Source organism: Harpia harpyja, chromosome 19 (assembly GCF_026419915.1).
Source record: "Harpia harpyja isolate bHarHar1 chromosome 19, bHarHar1 primary haplotype, whole genome shotgun sequence".
In the NCBI taxonomy this organism is placed as follows: Eukaryota; Metazoa; Chordata; class Aves; order Accipitriformes; family Accipitridae; genus Harpia; species Harpia harpyja.
The window spans coordinates 10040927-10055512 of NC_068958.1; the positions used below are offsets into that span (position 1 = coordinate 10040927).

Genomic DNA, 14586 nt, shown 5'->3' on the forward strand with positions numbered 1-14586 from the left:
GCTGTAAGGAAAATATTCTGCTTTCTGAGTCATTTGCCCTGAGCTGACTTTCTTTTTTAATGGTTCAGGGGTTTCCTTCTTTAGCCATAAATTGCATGCAAATTCTTTTTTGTGTGTGTGCCTGTGTATGACAGTGTGTGTATGTGAGTGTGCGTGTGTGTCTTTCAGAAGCTAAGCCAAAGAGAGAGGCTGTTCCTTTAAAGCAAAACTGAAAAAAAAATGCCTTCAGGCGTCCTATTACAGTGGAATGAGCCAAGGATCAGGATTTGCAGCTCAGCTATATAAACCCAGCAGAATCTGGCTGATCTGACCAGTTTGCCTTACTGTCAAACGTTTCTGTCTTTCACACATTCACACGCAAAATTAGACAACGCAAGTTCTCTTGAGTTTTGACAGGACAGCAACAAAGTCAGAAGCCGATAGCTGACTTTAACATCATATTTATTTCATGGAGACTGCTCACAGCGGGATCTAATCTCTGTCAGAGTCTGTAAGGTAAGTCTGCTTCCTTCCTGAATTAAAAAATCAGGAGCTCTTCTCCCACACAAGTTTGCAATGACACAGTGTTCTGTCATGACCCTCATAGTTATGATTATCAGTCTGAATAGTCAGGGATCTTATCAGGGAATGTTTTTGAATTGGAGCATGCCTGTCTTTAGTTTGTCTGTATTGTCCGGTGTAGTAATAATGTAAGAAATGTCTCAATGACATCAATCTGATCCAATGAATGAAGGAAGGATGAGTTAGTTGAATGCTGGACATCTACAGCAATATAGACAGAAACCTAATTAGAAACCTAATTGGCAGGAAGGGTAGAAAATCAGATCTGGGATTTCCTCTTGGCTACTGAAGTAATATGTTTCCCCCATCCTCACCTCGTGTACCAGCCTAAATCCACTTGCAGCTCTTAAACGTCCCAGGTAACTCCTCTTCCTATGCTATTGTGTATGACTTGAAAACAGTCAGGCCCTTTTCCTTTTTAATTTGCTGTCTGCACACTTATTCGCACCGAAGCCTTTGTCACCTTCCTCCCCGCCCCCACTGGGCTCCAGTTTCTTTTAAAAGTGTGGTAACATTAGTCTGCAGTGGGGAGCAAAAGACAAAGGAAGATTCAGCTGGTATCTTATTACCAGTACTTAAATGGGTGGGTTCTGGGGAGTGGGAGGGTGAAATTCTCCATCATCATGGAAAAATGGAGACACTTACTTTATAGTGTGTCTTAACTACTTGCTCCCTTGTGCACTGAGATTTTCTGCATGACTGTGTCTGCACTTGCCAGTTAGGCTCAAACTGGCTTAAAATACAGAAGCTGACTGGGAGAAGGTGATCGCACTTAGCTTCACTTAGGAGTTAAGGCCACTTACTCAAAACTTTGTGTTACATCACCTTTGCAGAGCTTTCCCTGCTTGATTTGCTCTTTGACTACTAGGAGATAGTTTTTGGCAGTTACTCTAAACTTCTGAAAAGTCTGTGTCAAACTATGCAGGAGAAAGTTATGTTCAGATTGAAAGGTGACATCCTCTTGCACGGTGGAGACATTATAAAATTAAAAAGCATAATAAAGATATTTATCAGATTTTCTTTAATGAAAAAAATAGAAACCAAAGAGGTGCATGCAATTCTATGGACTGGGTAAAAGCCTTATTGTCAAGCTGTTGTGTTTGGTTTTCCTCTCCCAGTTTATTTAAAAAAAAATCATATTAAATAATGGGAATTAATCTTACACACTTCCTGATTAATGTTATATGTGTTTTTTGTTTTATTATGCTGGGGTTGTTCATTTGCCTTTTAAAACTGTGACATCTTAAGTGTGCTGTAGTCCAAGAATCAATCGGACAGTGGGGGCTAGCGGCAGTCCTTTGAATTCTAGGAAGACTTGCAGAAAAATGTTATGATGCCTTTTGGGTTTTTTCTTACTGCTATTAGGAACTCAGGAGCAAATGTTTGATCAAATCAAATTGTTTAGTCAAAAGAAGAGAATCAGTTTATCTGCAGTTCACCTTCCCTGGCAGTGAATTTTGAAAGTACTTGAAAGTGTTACCAGGGTGTTCCCTGTGCATCTCCTTTGCAGCTGCTACACCTCTGCACCATTGCTCAGGAAATGATGCGCCTCTGAACGGAGCAGGGTGAGTAGCAGCTGAAAAGGGGCAGAGTGAGAGCGATGCTGTACAGTGGACTGCTTGCCCTCACTGTCACTGACCCTATCACAGTCACTATCCTCAGGAAATTGCTATTCATTTCCCATATTTTTTTCTTATTAATTTTATCCTCTGGCTCCTTTCAGCCCAGAGAAAATTCTTTGCAAGTTCCAGTCTTTAATCCTATAACTACAGTTACTTTATCAGTGTTTCCAAAGCTGTAGAAGAGCCAAAGGATCTGCTGAAAAGTGTACAGCCTGCAGATTAGAATGTCATGTCTCATTTGGAGAGGAAGCTGATATTCTGCTGAAGAAATCTCATCCAGGTACACTGTGGTGATAGGCATAAGAAAAGAGAACCAACCAGATCCAATTGTCCCATTGAAATGATGCTTAATGATGCCAAACTTACTGGGAATATCCCCAAACTCAGGCTAAAAAGTCTCCACAAAATTATGAGTAACTGTGTTAGCTGGAGATCTTTTGTTAATGGAAATCTATTCTTTTTTTTTTTTGAACTCAACTCTAAGACTGGATGATTTCTCCTCAGTATTCACTTGAACTTAAATACCCCGTTGCTAGAACATCATTTCTAAAGGTGTTTGAAGTTCAGATCAGGTGGCTTATTTTTCATGTTACTGCTTTTTATAAAATATCTAAAAAAAGCCAAAGACTATTCATGTATGAAGATGTTCTGACTTGCTGTAAAGAGACTGTCAAAAGCTTGTTCTTGAGTATTGTTTCACTTTTTGATAAAAAAATGAGATTAGATGGCAGAGTCTGTGCTTCTCAGGACTTTTTCGTCCTTCTCAAGAGTGAAGCAGAACTGAGAAGCAAGTGTGCATTTGAAACAGTGATGTTGCTTTGGAGCCAGAGCTTTAACCCTTTCATCCCCTCTGGCAAAACCATTTGAAATACTAGACCTGTTTGTGCAATTCTCTGCCATTTTCCTCCTACAACACAACAGTACATCTGTTCATCTAGCTTTGTAGGATGTGTTCAGAGGTTTGAGTGGTGCTAAATGGCAATGAAGTGTACTGGATTATATAATAGTTGTCTGGTGTAAATGGATGTCCCGTATCGGCAAACCTGTAAGGGAGAAACAGTGTTCTTTCAGTTGGCTGTTTCCATTAGTGAACCCTGGTGTCTGTCTAGGTTGAATATTACATTTGGAAGTAAGAGTAAATGCAGAGGGTGGTGTCTGCTTCATTATCAGCTACACATTTACCTGTCCTACCTGTGTAACATATATTGAAACTTGAGAAATTCAAAGTGGTTAAAAATTACTCTAATTTGAAGCCTGTGACTTGATATATTCATCTTTGGACGCATGCCATCACAGTCTGCTAAGCTGAAGGGCCATTGACAGTTTTAAGGTCCAGTGTCTCATAAAGCTCTAGGCTTAGAAACAGATGATTTATATCACTAGAAAGTTAGAAATCTCAGCTTCCCAATAATTAAAAGGCATTTGTTTTGAACTGTGACAGTTTGAGATACTGGGCTTTAAAATGGTGCTCTGATTTACCAACATGCACTTTCTCAGACTTAATTTCTGGTGTCAATTTAACACACCTATCTCAAAGACTGATCTCTGTTATCAAAACCAGTGGTTATAAACTACAGAAGTCTGAAACTACTGTAGAATGTAATAGCCACCTGTAGTAGTTTTAAGGAAGTCGCTGATGTAATATTGCAGAAAAATCATTGTTACCTAAGTAGGAAACTAAGGAAGACAGCAATCAGAGTGTATTAAGTTAATGAGTAAATATTTTATCATCACCCAGGCTCAGAAATAAGCAAAGCTAGTGCAAGAAATTTGTAGGACTAGTAACTAGTAAGTTCTAGAGAGGAAACATCAGAACTTGAGCTCAAGAGCTGAAAAATAAGGGATGCGTACAGATCACTTCTGAGTTTATAAGATTAATTTAATTCATTAAACTGCTTGATACCAAAGTGTACTTGCTGTCCATGGCTTCTATTGGTTTTGTGTAGGACCTTATTAGAAGTTGATGATGTTGTTACTATTGCTACAGCATTTTAGGGCCTCATTGTATTGGAAAGAGTGAATAGACATAATAAGCGGTGCTCTCTGCCACAAAGAACTTACAATTGCCATTATTAACTGTTCAAAAAAGTTCTTTGTGTAGTGAAAGAAAAAAGAAGGAAGAAGGCAGTTCTTTGAGGAATGGGACTACCGGAAAGAAGGAAAATGAACAACCCCGAGAGACAATCTTGAGCTGTCTCAGTTTCCACCGAGCTCTGGGGTTTATACAAGTGTGAAACTTCCCCTAACTCAGTGCTTACTGTCCACTCGTGCGTTCGACCCTCTGTCCAATCTGAGCTGAAGTTAAATGCCTTCCACATGTGGGAAAAGTTAAAAACTGGGCATTCTTCCAGCTAGTGAAATCTTTCAATGTATGATGTAACTAAACTGTGCGGAATGGGCAGACTGGGGAGGAGGAGTCAGAATGGGATTCTGCCTGACAAGAGATGTCTCTTGATCCAGCAGAAAGTGTTCAGGCATTGAAAGAAGGAATATAATGAGGATCCTTCTGCTAAAAGGACAAAGTTTGAATAACTTAGTGTCTGTTTTTAACATTTACTGGAATGATATACATGCCCTTATAACTAGACATGGCCTTAATGTAATGTTTTACTGGATTTCTATATGCATAATTTCTTTCTCTCTCTCCTATATACTGCATATCCTGTTGCTGACAACAACAACAACAACAACAAACCCCTACAGCTTCAGTGAGTATACCTGGATGTAGACTTTAAAGTATACTAGTTAATACATATTATAACCCATAAAGTATCCCTCACAAACAAATGTGAGATTTTGCTGCTCAGGTTGTGGAATCAATGAGAATAACTCTGCATTTATGTTTTTGTTTGGCTTATGCATGAGTCAATCACCAAAGATAAATTCATCCTGAGTTGATCTTGTTGCAAGAACTTTCTCCAAATTCACATCCTTAATTGTCTTGCCACTGTAGTTTCAATTAAATTAAGGTGGGATGTTGCCAAGTTTTCAGAACTTCCAACTAGAGAGTCCCTGTGTACGAATAGCCTGTGGCATTTTGTATTCTTTGGGTAGCGGGGAACAACGTTGCCAAGTTTGCATTCAGTCATCCATCACATATTAGCCTACTGGAGGTCCATTCTTTCCTAGCAATAGGGGAGCTCTGCTTCCTACTTAGAAAGATTACTCACACAGAAAGCTCTTTCCCCATAACCAGAACAGCACAGGGAAGAGAAAGGAAGCTTTCTTCAATTCATATAAGTGCTCGGTTTCCAAACTGTTGACAAAAATGATATTGTTTCATGCTTAGAAAACATATTCTTTTTAGTAATTGAGTAGAAAGTACAGGGTGGTAGAACAGAAATCTTTAATACAGATTTTAAAAACAATTGTTTGAATCATAGGCACAACAAAGGTCTACTGTAGCAGCGTGCCTCTTCCCCATGCCAGGCTGTAGCATTGACTGTATGTGTGTAGACATTGGCCAATATACTCAAAGGAGTCTGAAATTGGGTGCCTGAGGAAATTCCACTGTAATGATTTTCTTCAAGTAAGTACTTGAGCATTTGTCCGTGCCTTATCCCAAGATGCACCAGAACATAAGCTCATAAACCTAAAATTACAAATGCTAATTTTCTTATGGGATTAGGATATTAACCGTAATATTAATCTAAACTGTCTTGATTCTTCTTTAAATTTACGCTCTTTTACACCATTCTGGCAGCACAAAGCTAAAAGGGGATGTAAATATCTTCTTCTGAGTATACATGAAAATTAAACTGTGAGATTGTTTCCCTGTGTGCCCATCAGAACTGGCTAAACAGTTATTTCCACCATTAAGGAACTCCTGCTGGAAAGGGATTAAAAAAAGGGATTTATTTCCAAGAAAGGAGTTCACTTTTCATTCCCAAGAAATTAAAAGAACTGGAAACAGACATATTTTGTCAATCAGTTTTGGGCTTGTCTCAAAGGCAGGATGCAGGGTTAGCAGGTGAGAGAGCCAACTGTGAGCTGAACACTCTTGTGACTGTGGTTTTCTGCCTCTTTGGTTTGATGAAAAGCCTTTAGTTGGACAGGAAAGGTTCACTTTCAGTATGTGTTGTACACTTCAGTACAAGACTTTAGTGGTCATCTTCTTTCTTGGCCCAGCATTATCTCATTTTGTCAGAAGTCAGTTTGTTAGGCTTTCAAAAGGAGCTCAGTGTCCACTTTGCACTGGTTCTTTGTTTTTACTGGTTCTTTTGGAAAGCCAGCCTCTTTTGGATATGCTGAATCCTCCTAAATAGTTTCTCTGTGCTGTGTGACAAAGGTCTATGCCAAGAAAGATATAAAGGTAGCTTGTGATGTGTAGGCAATCCATTCCTCTTAGTGAGACACAGTGTAATGCATATTTTTCCTTTACTTGTGGCTTGTACTTCCCTTCTGCATTGCTTGTACTACAGTAATTCAAGTCTGACTCAGAATGAATGCTGCACACTGTAGACTACAAGTCAAATGAGAACAGGATGCATATTAAGGGAAAGGTCTCAGATCATTTTTCTTATTGAAGTATTTTGGCAATGTAGATAGTTTCCAGGAAAAAATGCTGGCATTTCCCATGGTGAGAACTCCTTATGAATGTCCTATCTATTTTTCCAGTTTGGTGGCCAAGTAAAGTGTTTATAGGAGGATATACCATCTACAAGCCAGGGAATTTATATTTCCACTGCCAAGTGTTAATTATGATGTAGACTTACACACTTTACAGGTTAGCAAGTCAATCACAGTGATCCAGCACTACAGGTGCTGCAGTTCCAGGTTTGATGGAAAGAATGCAGGACCTAGAGAGCGTCATTCTTAAATGCATTAACACTATTTGTACTTTATCTGTCATTCTCAGGCCATTATTTCATACACTGGTTTTTTGCCTTAGTAGTAGTACACTGGGATTTGACAGGGTCTCTGGCAGAAGCAAGGAAATATGGTTTACTACCATCCAGCCATGTGTGCCTGCCCATGCCCTCCCTATCACCAGACATGGTGCCTAGGCTCTTGCATTTCTGGGAACTCAGTGTCACTGCCCCATCTGTGTTCTCAGAAGCCCCATGCTCCTGGTATCATAATGCCATGTCAGTGCTGAGGAAGGTAATTTTGGACACGGAGTTCATTTGTTTTGATTTGGTTGGGATCCCTCTAGGTTTGGGTGTGTTTACATTTCCACATTACTAATGGTCCCACTGGCACCATTCAAATGGGTGAAGTCTCATCTGTACGAAAAGGGAACAGATCCTGAGTTAAAACAGTGCTTTCCAGGTTGTGGCCTGACTGTCTTTTGTACTATTTATGTTGCTCAGAACATGTGCAGGAACCCTTAAACTCTGTTTATTTCTGTGTATATACATAAAACTCACACTTGATGTAAGAAAAGTGCAATTTCTATAAATAGAAATATGCCTTATATATCCTATAATCCTGTATCCTAATATCCTATTAATATGCCCTACTACACTGACAAAAAGGGGCCCTTAGTATAAATAAAAATGGAGTCTACAGCGTCTAACTTCAGTGGTTTCACCTAGCGAGAGAGCTTTTTCTGCTAACACAAGCAATTATTATTTCACTTTAATATGGGGTGTTGGATATGCATATAGTATACCTGCTTGACATTGTCTTTATTACATAGTAGAGAAGTTTCTTTTTGCAGGTGATGCCTTGGCCTGATCTGATATGTTTTGTGCTCATATAGGTCAGGAGTACTGCTCATGGAGTAACATGGGGATAAAACTAGTCTGACAGAGAGGAAATTAGAATCCACCAAGCATTTTTCATGCATAGAGTGGCACTTCATTGTCTGCATTATTCCTTGTCCGCTTCGCTTCAGCTTGCATTTCTGAGGGGATGGTTTTCTCCTATGCAGACTTCAGAGGCTGCCAGCCAAATTCTCATGTGACACAATTGCATTGATTTCACTGGAGATCTGTTGCTGGATAATTGAGCTCCACATCCCTTCTTTTATTCCACGGCTCAAATTGCTGTCAGCTAAGACTTTAGCACAGACAGGTCTCAAGTCACTGTGGGTTAAGAGAACGAGGTCAGATGTTGTTGGTAGAGGTCTCTCGAGTCTCCCATTAGTGTAACAGTGCCCAATTTGTTGACTTTTGAAGCAGCAGCACAGATTTTTGTCCAAGTTCAGTCGCCATTGTGACTAATCACTTGCTCAGGGCTGTGTATATGGCTGTATTTTCCATTACATTACATACGTGCTTCTGCTTTACATCAGAGCACCGAGAAACATCCTTAGACTGGACTTTTTAGAAACAGTCTCCTCTCTTTTTCCAAATGCCTTGCGCTCAATTTGTTTCATATTTTGTGAATCTAATTTATATTCTGTTTTGTCTTGCCAAGCCGTGGTTGATTTCACTCCATCTTCACTCTTCATTATATATTTTGTTCTACTAAGAGCTTGCTACCCTCCCCTAGGTTGCCAAAGATGCAAATTCTTGATGCTACCACATCTGACAGAACTAGGCCAAGCAGATATCTAGCCTGGGGGCTATTACTGGAAGTTAGATTTCAAGGAACTCCGTCTGTGGTCTTGTGAGTTAGAAAAATGTGCACATTCCTGCACATTTCGGATGCTAGTACCAAGGACAGAGGAGCTCTGGCGGGAAGGAAAAGCCGCCCAAGTAAACTAATAATTGGTTTAAAAGCAAAGAATTGTCTGGGGAAGGGTTACCCATATGTTTCCCCAGCTTCTTTTAAGATGACGACCAAAGTCTGCTAATGACAAGAGGCAAGTAATAATATTTCTGGTCGCCAAGAACAGTACAGGCTTTTAAGATTGAGTTCTGAGACATTTTTAGAGATGTCATTTGCAGTGCTTGAATAAGTATACGGTTAAATCAAAGTAAAATTACAAACTGCCTGCAAATAACCACAACGAATTCTGAAAGTATCCTGCTGCCTGCTGACCAATATCGTCTGTAGCAATTCATACTACTTAAACACTTTTTGTTATTCCAGACCAATATACGTGTAGATTATTTGTGCTCTTAGTTACAGCAAAGTCATTAAAATAAAAGAATTCCACATCACTTGCCTCTGTATGTGACATTTCTTCAGCTAAGATCACTTTTAATATGGAAAAGTGTGATGCTGGGTGTATGGAGTGGAATTTTAGCTAACCTCTTCCTTTTGACCTCCAGGAGAAATTTAAAAACCAGCTTCATGGGAGATGCTGTACAAAGCAATGTTGTCTCAGTGTGCTTAGCCTATTCACTTGTACACTGTGTGAGTATTTGTTGAATAGGTCAATGGTTTATGATTCTTATAAATGCAAAGATCCTACTTTCTACTGCATAGTTTTAACTAATATTTTTGGTAAATTTATTAATTTGGCATCTGCTTTTTATAGCAGATCACCTATGTATTCACCTATTCATATTATATTTATCTAGAGTATTGATAGTTAATTTCCTACCTCTGTGGAAAAGCTGATGTTTGATGCCTGAGTTGTGAAATTTAGAGACAAATGAGACTGTCCAAGCTCCTATTTCCAGAACTGGCTGCTGCTTTGTTCTTAGAAACTCTTTCTCAGTGTGAAAGGAGTGGGAAGAAAATTCAGAAGTCCTGAATTTCTGCTGTTCCCATCTCATCACAAAACCATCTAGAACTTTGTGAAATAAGCTCTGGAAAACCTATAGGTGGTTTTGGAAGAAACACTGTGGAGAAGGGTCTGGAAATGAAGCAGGGCTTTGTATGCAGAATGAACGTAAGTTGCTGTGATTCATGCAGAAAAGCACACAAACCTCATAGTTTGAAACTGCATCAGCAAAGCCCTCAAAATAATTCAAAGTGAAGTCTCCAGTGTCTACCCAGAAAATAATGAGCTCCTGACAAAGTGTAACTTGGCAAAGAAACTTTCCAAAGACAAGTTTAGAAAACCATAGATCTTTTCCAGCTCTGTGTCTTTGCTATGAGGAGGAAAAAGCCAAGAGACCAAGCAAATGCTTTTGCTATTAGGAAAGGATTTATTAAAAGGTACAGTACATACTTAGGAGGCAAGAGTGATTTCTGCTGTGAGATTATGCGCAAAAGTTACTTTTGCTGTGAAAGGGGGTTTTTATATTGGAAAAGGCACTAATCTAGGCCTCAGTGTCTGTGGCAGCTCTGCTATGGATCTAATTCAATTCCACATTTAACATTCCAGACTTCTACATGTGTCTTTGGAGACTATTGGGTAAAACTCACTTCTGTGCTGTAAGTGCAAACGGGGGTTTCAGTGGGAAACTAAGCAAAAGGAAGGTGCGAATATATCCCTTCTGCTTTCCATGGAGGCCTTCTGAGAAGACCCATTTCTGTAGTTCTGCTTCTGTTTTTAGAACAGTGACAGTTTTTCTGAATCCATTGTCTTTGTTGCTGTTCACATCACTGATGTGTCCTGCTGTTTCTAATCCACAGTTTTTGTCTGGGCTGTATCTGCTAGTGGCTTTTTTCTTCCAGCTTTGAAAGCTCCAGTAAGAACAGAGATTACTTTGCAGATGGGAGAAAAAAGTATTTAGCAGATGCATAGTCCTGTCTTTTTCCTCCTCCTTCTTTTTTTTTTTTTCTTTCTCTCTCTCAAGTTTGTAGCAAATTGCTCTACTTGGCTGATTGCTGTGCACCCTGCCATGAGTCTGAATGCAGCTCAAAAGCACCCCACTGACCTGCTTGTTTTGTTTCTCTTTTCTGAGTTCCCATTTCCAGAAATCGATGCTCAAGTGTCTGAGCTCTTAACAAAACACCAAGCTCCAAGGACACACTGAATTCCCTGTTAACTTGTGCCTCATCTCAGTCACTGAGAGCTAGACTAGATAGGGCTAGTGCTAGTTCTCCCATAGTTACCTTGTCTAATTCTGTTTCTCTTTTTTAGTTTATATGTAACACATTTGAATAATCTGCCCCATAAAATAACTAGTTTGTTTCTTGTGGCTTATAAAAATCCTTCTGTGGTTTGAGCTGGATGTAGTATTCTTCTTTACTTCCTGTCTGAAAGCATGAATCACTTCGGTTGTTTAACAGCAGAAGACGTTGCTACACAACGGTGGATACAGCTCATCATGGAGGAATATTGTGTGTACATATGTGTATGAATGATTGCTCTGATTTCATAAAATGTCTGGAGACTTTTATAGATGAAAGGGCATTCTGTAGATATAAGAATCTTCACTAGACCCATGTATTTTGTTTCAGTTGCAGATTTTTCTCAAATTTTCTGGTGTGTTTCTCTGTGGGTTTTGTTAACCTTATAATTTATTTCCATGGATTCATCTTCTTATTCTGGTAATTGGCTCGGCACATCCTATGTTTTGGCTTCAGAATAAGTCTTCAATTTTCTGTTGTTACCCTAGAATTTCAAGCGGTCATGTAGCTGTCTGCATATTTGCTACACATCTCTGGTCAGACTTTCTTCTTCAGTGCAAAAGACATTTCCCTATCTGTGATTGTCTCTCCCTTTCATGCAGGGGCTAACACTCCAGTTCTTTGCTTTTAACTTATGTATATTCTGGCAATTTTATAGCATTCTTCAGCAAATTGTTTAATTATGGAAATGGGGATTTGACAGTACCTTTCCTGTGAGGTCCTTGGAATAGTTAATTCACTAAGGCATACATTCCCCCTGTGAGGTTTTACCAGTGGATAAACTGAGACACACCAGATGATTTATAAAATAATTTCAGTGCAGGATGCCTGAGTTTTAGTCCTCAGTTCTAACCAAAAGACCACACTATTAATCCCTAGACTGTGAGCACTTCTGGAGTCTCTGCCGAGAGCACATGGTTCTGTGGGAACGCCACATGTCCAGCCCTAACAAGCCAGCTTTGTTTAGCTTTATTTCTCTTGTTACCGTTCAGAAGACTCAGAGATGGTAGACCCTTGGTTGGGAAGCTTTTGCCTCGACTACTGTTGAGACGTAGTTTTTCAGGGCCTGGGGAATCCATTCAGTGGGAGACCCATTCATTTCTCACTTTGCAATGAACCTATAAGGTAACAGTCTACGCCTCACCATTCCATTGAACTATAACTCCCAGATGAACATATTCTTTGGCTGCCCTATATATTGGTTCATCTCAAACTTTATTTCCATTTTGATTTTCCCATCAGTCAGCAGCAGACTACCTAGTAAGTCCATCTGGCAGTTTGTATTCCCAGTTTTCATAAAGGAGAGTCTTTTCTCTCCAGAAAGATCCATCCTCACAGCACCACAAACCAAGACTGCGGTAGAACAGAAGTAAGCTGCATTCTCCATTGCCTGCCATCATCTTCCACATGTCCCTGCAGGACAAATCCAGAAGATACTCGCTCCTTTTCTTAGGCTGCCTGAATAGCAGGACCCAAATCACACCAACATACAAGCCACTGTTGTAAATGTCAGCTGAGATATATTTAAAAAAAATATTACTCCAAATGAACATTTGTTTGGCTTTTTCAGCTCAGCATTCAGAGTTTCACCTCTTCACATCATAAAGGGAATAAACCTAATTTGTAAAAAAAGCCTGTGCATTTTATAGATGCAGCATTTTAATTTCCTGGGCTTTGCACCTCTAAGGCAAAAAGAAGCAGCAGCATAAACCATGTGAGACATTACTTCAGTCAACCTACTGCAGTTTGCATTATTCCCTTGAACTCATTTGACAGCATTGTTTTTACATGATCTTATCCTTATTTTGCCTCAGACAAAAACTGTATTTTAAAAAAAAATAATACAGAGACATATTTTTAGCTGCTGTGAATCACTGGAGTGACACAGGTCAAATTCACCAGCTGGTCTAACATGCTTTGTAGGAAAAGAGAAGGTGGAGTTGGCTAATACACCAGAACAGTACAATCAAATTAGAAAACTGAGAAATCTTAGTATCTGTCTCCTCTGCTCCCCCTCCCTGCCCCCTCCCCAGCTCTTCTTTCTTCTCTTTTTCCCAGTCTTTCAAGCTGTTTGTTTCACATCTTGAGCCAAGATGGTTTCCAGCCAAACATGCTTGGGGGTGCACGGGGAGTGTTATTTATCTGTAGTTACGATACTTTTTTGTATAATAAGCAGAACTTGCCTTGGAAACTGAAGAATCAGTGCCCTCAAAGATGGTAAGAAACAGGAAGGTAATTGGACAATGAGTCAGCCATCAATAAAAAGCTCTTCGCTCTTGGACCACTATTTTTGAGGTATTTTGCTACCCGAAAATTCATTTTGGTGTCTAATGGTGTTTTAAAATGCACTGACATGTCTTACTTCCATGTGGGCACATCTCTACACTTCTAGAGGTGTAAAGGAACACAAGATTAATTCTCTTTCTCCTCCTGTCCTGGGATGAAGGAGAGCATGAGCACTGTAGTTTCAGTTTCATAATACTTTTCATTTAGTAATTGAAGTTCAGGCTGCTCTGTTTTATTAGAAAAAGGAGGTTTAAGAAATGATTGAGGTGGTTATTCTTTCAAAAAGGCCATTTTGTTCAAAGCAAGCCATAGCAGAAAAATTACTGGTTTCAAAGAAAGGTTTTTCAGGGTAGGATGGAATTTTTTCTTGAGAAAGGAAACTCCAGAAATGCTGCTGACTATATTTTAGTTTTCTTCTTGCCGAGTTTTCAGAATCAAATGAAAAATGGCATCTTTCAATGGCAAAATATGTGTTGTGAAAAAACTTTCAACCAGTTGTACCTGTTACTTTATCATCACTTGGTCACAGTTCTTTAATAGTGCTCTTTTTATAAAGCCAACTTTCATACTTCTGTCTGGTTGCTGAGATATCCAATGGAGAGGACAGGGAAATACTGAATGAAATAATCCAGAATAAGAGGAACTGAGTTAATTTTTTTCTAATATAGAGGATCAATGATGCCACAAAATAACTAAACTGAAATAATGTAATTCTAATAAGTACAAGTATTTAACAGGAGATACCTTACCATTTATAGGCATCTTTGAGTGCTTACAGATAAATCAGAGCAAAACAACTTGAGCTTTGCTCTTCTTCACAATCTAAGCTGACCTTGGGTGTGTGTCCTGCAAGGGAAATTTGCAAAGATTTGTAACTCACTCTTTCCCTGCTGTCAGAGCTGAGCTGGTGTTCCTGCCACTACAAAGCGTTACAAAAGTTGTCCGCGCTGCAGGACAAAAAATATTCTCATCCAAAGGGCTAAGTCTTTCTTCAAGTCAAATAAAAATTGAGGGCACATTTTAGTTTACCTCCTCCATAATAGAACAAAAGCCCAGTGTTTTGGTAAAGGATTTCCATACTGCAGAAGGTGGGTGCTGTGTCACTCCAGCGGTGAGAGGCATAGGATGGCTTCTAGGAGGCTTGTGCTATGTGGATAGTCCACTGTGACCCTTCAAGGTGAAATTTGCCACATGGATGTGTATAACTAGTATCTGCCACAGGGTTGGGCTCTGTAGAAAATTTGAAAATAGATTAAGA

The 14586-nt window shown here is 39.4% G+C and overlaps 1 protein-coding gene across 4 annotated transcripts in view; it reads left to right on the forward strand.

The window, feature by feature from the left end:
* The first annotated feature begins 270 nt into the window (after positions 1–270).
* Positions 271–14586, forward strand: part of TNC (tenascin C) — a 74697-nt gene continuing 60381 nt past the window's right edge. For 3 of the 4 annotated variants that reach the window (XM_052814802.1, XM_052814799.1, XM_052814801.1), the window contains exon 1: positions 271–495. The gene's annotated coding sequence lies outside the window, so the exon portion shown is untranslated. Of the gene's footprint in view, positions 496–2371; positions 2464–14586 lie in introns of those variants that run through there. The other variant, XM_052814800.1, reaches the window with a different exon arrangement.